The sequence below is a fragment of the Andrographis paniculata genome, unplaced genomic scaffold (genome assembly GCF_009805555.1).
Source record: "Andrographis paniculata isolate CXL003 unplaced genomic scaffold, ASM980555v1 Contig43END, whole genome shotgun sequence".
NCBI classification, from domain to species: Eukaryota; Viridiplantae; Streptophyta; class Magnoliopsida; order Lamiales; family Acanthaceae; genus Andrographis; species Andrographis paniculata.
Window position 1 is genome coordinate 1,600,612 of NW_026137577.1, and position 5,256 is coordinate 1,605,867.

Sequence of the window (5,256 nt, forward strand, 5' to 3'; positions counted from 1 at the left end):
CAATAATATAAAAAGTCCTCACATTAAATTCATCTGCATTTCATCCACATTACAAACAGATGCAAAAAGATAGACCTAGAGAGGGCGATAAGGTATTTTCCACATCTCATTTTTTCTTTTATATTTTATACATTAAAATTAAAGTAGTCGAACTAAATAGCCCACAGTCGATCTTTTTGCAGCACCTTATTCCCAAACGAGCATTCTCTTGATTTATGGACTGAAAATGACAATTACAGTATTAAAAAAGAGCAGAGAAATGCATTAGTCCAATAATAGAATCGCAAAAATAAAAGCCAATACACTATAAAATATAGAGGTGAAAAATGAACAAATAGTGTGAACAAAGCTCGGTTTGGTTCGTTCGTGTTTGTTATTACTTGTTCATTAAGTTAAATGAGACTAGCTCGAACAAAAAAAATAGCTCGTTTTGTTAACGAACGAACACGAGTCATGTTCGCAAACGTTCGATAGTGTCTATATATGTTTGTTAATGGGGTAATTTTGTCATTCGGCTCATAAGATTTTATTAGAGGGTAATTTTGTCATTAACTTCTTAGAGTTTATTAAGAGGGTAATTTTGTCAATTTCATAGTTTAGATTTTATAGTAAAGTTTGTAATCTCTATTATGATTTTGGGCAAACGGCCGAAACAGTTTCTCTCGTATTATATCTCCCCTAACACTGTATTCTGTCTTTTTTAGACTCAACTTATTTTATATTCACTAGTACAGTAAGTTTATGTTTTTTTTTTATTAATATTATTGTAGATTCTTAATAATTATAATATTATGCAAAAATATATATATTTTAAATTTTTATAATATATTTATGTGTATTTTTTAAATACAATTCTTTTTTTTTTTTTTCAAATTCTGCAATTTTAATCAATCAATTTTTACAATTATATTATTTCTGTTATTTTCTAAAAATTCAATCCTTATAGATTGACTTTTTTTTTCTTTTTTTTTTTTTTTTATAATTTTGCAATACAAACTAATTTGTATTTGTAAAGATTTACATTTCAATTTTGCAAAACAAACTAATTTGAATTTTTATATAAGGCATGTGTTTCGTATACGTAGATTTTTTTTTTTTTTTTCTATATATATATAATTTAGTTGTATATTACGGTTTTATGTAATCCATATATATATATATATTTGAATGGATTAATGTGTTCTCAATTTTTATTTTAATAAATTAATTTTATTAGATATATATTTTTGTTTTTTTTATATTATTTTCATTGTAATTATGTTTTTTTTTTACATTAGGAGAAATGAAAAAAACTGCAGATTCTCATAAAATATATTTTAATAATAATTAAAAATATCTTTTTTTTTAATTAAATATAGTGTGTTTATTTTATATATAACATATTATTTATTATTATTATTATTATTATTATTATTATTATTATTATTTTGTTTAACATGGTATGTCATTTCATCCTTCCGACCACGATTCTTCTTCAGGTTATATGATGGATACTAATAATTAAGAAATACAACAACTTATTGATTCTGAATAATGTAATGAAGATCAAGTGTAGATGATGTTGACTTGGAAATTATTGCGACAACAGATCAGACTGAAATTGAGGAGGGACTGGAAGAAAAAAAAAAAAAATGGTGTACAATGCAAACATTGCAAGGAATTATTCAAAAAAGTAGTTCACGGGACTACAACGGCATATAGAGACATTTGGATAATTTCATGCAAAGAAAATTGGCGATTAGAGAAAAAGATATGCAACAAGTGTTATCTTTTACCACATATTCAATTTCTGATAGAATAACTTCAATCAGCAACTACCGGTATGATCATGCCAAGGTATGAGAGCTGCTTAACATAATTTTAGGTCATGATAGCAATTTGACAGTTTTTGGATGCGAGTTGGGTACTACAAAAAAGGGTTTCAAAATTTCTGTAATGTCCCACATTTACGTACAGACATTATCATAACTTACTAGATGTTTTATTGATTGGGGAATTGAGAATAAAATATCTAGCATCACGGTTGATAATGCTCCATATAATGATGTGGTTGTGAAGAGGATAAAAGATGATTTTTTGTTGAGAAAAAAAATTGAATATTGAGGGAAAGATATTCCATGTTCGATGTTGTATGCATATTCTGAATTGATTGGTGCAAGATGGTCTTAGTGAAATTGGTCATGTGGTTGATATTGTTCGAGAAAGAATCAAGTACATTAATAACTCTGAGGCCCGTCGCATTGAGTTTAGAAAGATGAAGAAACAACTTCAGTTGTCTTCTAAAAATTTGCATCTTGATTGTCCGACGTGTTGGAATGAGACATACATGATGTTAGCTTCTGCCTTAGAGTTCAAAGATGTGTTATCTAGATATACTGACATTGATCATGGATTTCACTATGTACCTCAGAATGTTGAATGGATGCAAGTTGGAGAAGTTTGCCAATTTTTGGGTGTTTTCATGAAATAACTAACGTGATTTCAGGATATCATTCTCCGACTGCAAATATTTTTTTGCCATAATTATATAGGATCAAAGAGTTTTTAAATGAAAAGCTACTAGATTCTTCAAGCCATATGAGGGTAATGTGCAAGCTAATCGCACAACTGCAAAATAAAATATTAGTTCCTACGCCACCAAAAAAAAAATGCAATATAACAGTGGTGAGTAGGGTCATCTCCGCAGGAAAGAAGCAATGATTTGATCACTTCGCGTATTATAATTATATATATATATATGAGGGATTTGAGATTTGATTTACTACACTAAATAAAGAAGAAAAATAATTCAAATTACAAAAAAAATAAACTAAGCTAAATATAACCAAATACCAAAATGGACTAAACTCTAATCTAGGCACGAATTTCAGTTCGGGATATGAAAATTTGTTCATCGACCATAATCAAGTTTATTGGTTTATTGGATAAATTGATTATATTTGATCTACAGACGTTCACGACCAACATTTCCTTACTTTATTGATAGCTAAGGTACGACCGTTAGCTATTTTCCTAATCGAGTGAGAGTCATAGGTACGACTGTAGTATTACTTACTCGACAACATTGAGTACTAGAATGGTCCAATTCAATTTAACAAAATTTTTACGCAGATTTGTGCAAAATTGATTTTATTTCCTCCCTAGAGTATTTTTCCTCTAAGTTGTTATTCTAATTGAAAGATTGCACAATTACAGGTGTCAATCCTCAATATAACTATGAAATCTCAAACTAATATGTGGCCACAAATATAAAAAAAGATTTCTAATCTCGTCAAGCAGAGAAATTAAAAATACCCAATACCATTAAACACCAATTTAAAATCAAAACCAAGTCTCACAAATTCATATCACAAACTTCACTCCATACCTAAGCTGGAAAATAGATTACTCACAATCCATGGAAATTGAAAACACAAAGCGAATGAAGAAATTCATCAAGCTTTCAATTTGGAAATCGACAAAGAAGAACAATACTGAGAATGAAAGAAGAATGTCCGGGAGTCGTCTGCACCGGTATGGAGGTTCTCTGCACTCCCCTTGCTTGCGTTCTCTTCTCTTTTTTAACAAGTGGTGTCGTGGTGAAGAATGTGGTTTGCGTTTCTATTATCCTCTTCAATTGCACATCGTGTCTTCTTAATCTCATCCTTAGATCCCCTTTGCAATTTTATACCCAAGAGTCTTTAAGTTGCTAATTTACCCCAGATGACTTCTTTTTGTAATTTTCATTTATTTCTTTCTTCAACACTGTGCTATCATTAGGCGTGGTCACACCTAAGACTTTTCTTCATTATGCTCATTTCATGCACAATATGCCCAAAACTTTACCAATTTTCATGAAGCCGGGTAAAACATTCGAAAACACACTATCAGAAGCATACATACAAAATTTATCATCCAAAAATTGCCCAACACATAATAAAATATCATCATATATAGCACATATTACAATGGCCAGAAAAATGATAGTGAAGTTTGATAAATATTGAGGGGAGAGTAATATTTTGCTCTCATTGGGTGCTATTTTGGATCCGAGATATAAGATAAAGTTTTTTGATTTTTCTTTTCCTATTATTTGTGGTGAAGAAGCATGCCCTAAATATATTAAAGAAATAAAACAAGTGATCTATATGTTGAATACATTGCTGCCCTTAAATTATCTTCTACAGAAATGTCTGTGCTGAAACATAAGAGTGATGAAAAGTCGGGTTTGGATATTTATTTTAGTGAGAGTTGGTACACATGCGATGCAAATGCAAATCTTGTACTGTGTTTGTTTGTGGGTTTTAGTTTTTTAGTTTGGATTTTTAAATAGTAAAAAATTGAATTTGAATAGTTGTTTGATACGATATAAATAGAAGTTGATGTGATATTTTGAATGTAAAATAAATTTAGTATAATATAAAAAAAAAAGAAAAAGTAATTGTTATATGTGTTATTTTTTTAGGGAAAAAAAATCTGAATAGTAGAAACCTGTGATAAAACCCAAAAAAGAACACAACTTTGATGTTTTAAGTTGGTGGAAAAGAGAAATATGGAGTTTTCAAATATTGTCCAGAATGGCCAGGGATTTACTGTCAATTTCATTAACTACTACATTAGCTTCGGAGTCTACTTTTAGTGCCGGTGGAAAAATTATTGATGATCGACATGCTTCTATGTCAGTTGACACTGTGCAAATGCTACTTTATACTAATGATTGGATAAGAAATTTGCATGGACTTATAAAAGAAAATTCATCAAAGATACTAAATTTATATATATATATATGTGATTTAGCATAATTTCTTAATTCATGAGATATAGGGTGATGATGAAGTTTTGGTTATAAAGAAATTATATTTCCGGATTGAATTGGAAATATATATTTGTTTGTGTATATTATTTTTTTTTTTTTACTTTTATTTTTTTTTAGGGTAAACTGTTTTTTTTAGTCCCATAACTGGACCCCTTTATTATTTTAATCCCGTAAGTGGAGTCTGTCGTAAACTAGTTCCATAAGTGAAAAATTTTCGCTGTTTTAGTCCTCCGGTGCCGGAGACGCCCGTGTGGCTCGCCGAAGGTGATGTGTCCACCAGGTGTCCCGCCAGGTTAGCGACACCTGGCGGACACGTAGATTTATTTTTATTTTTTATTTTTTTTAATTTTTTTAATTTTTTTCAATTGGGCCAAATAAAAAAATAAAAAAATACAAATAAAATTAAAAATAAATTAAAAATAAGTTTTAAAAAAATTAAAAAATGAAAAAAAATAAAAAAA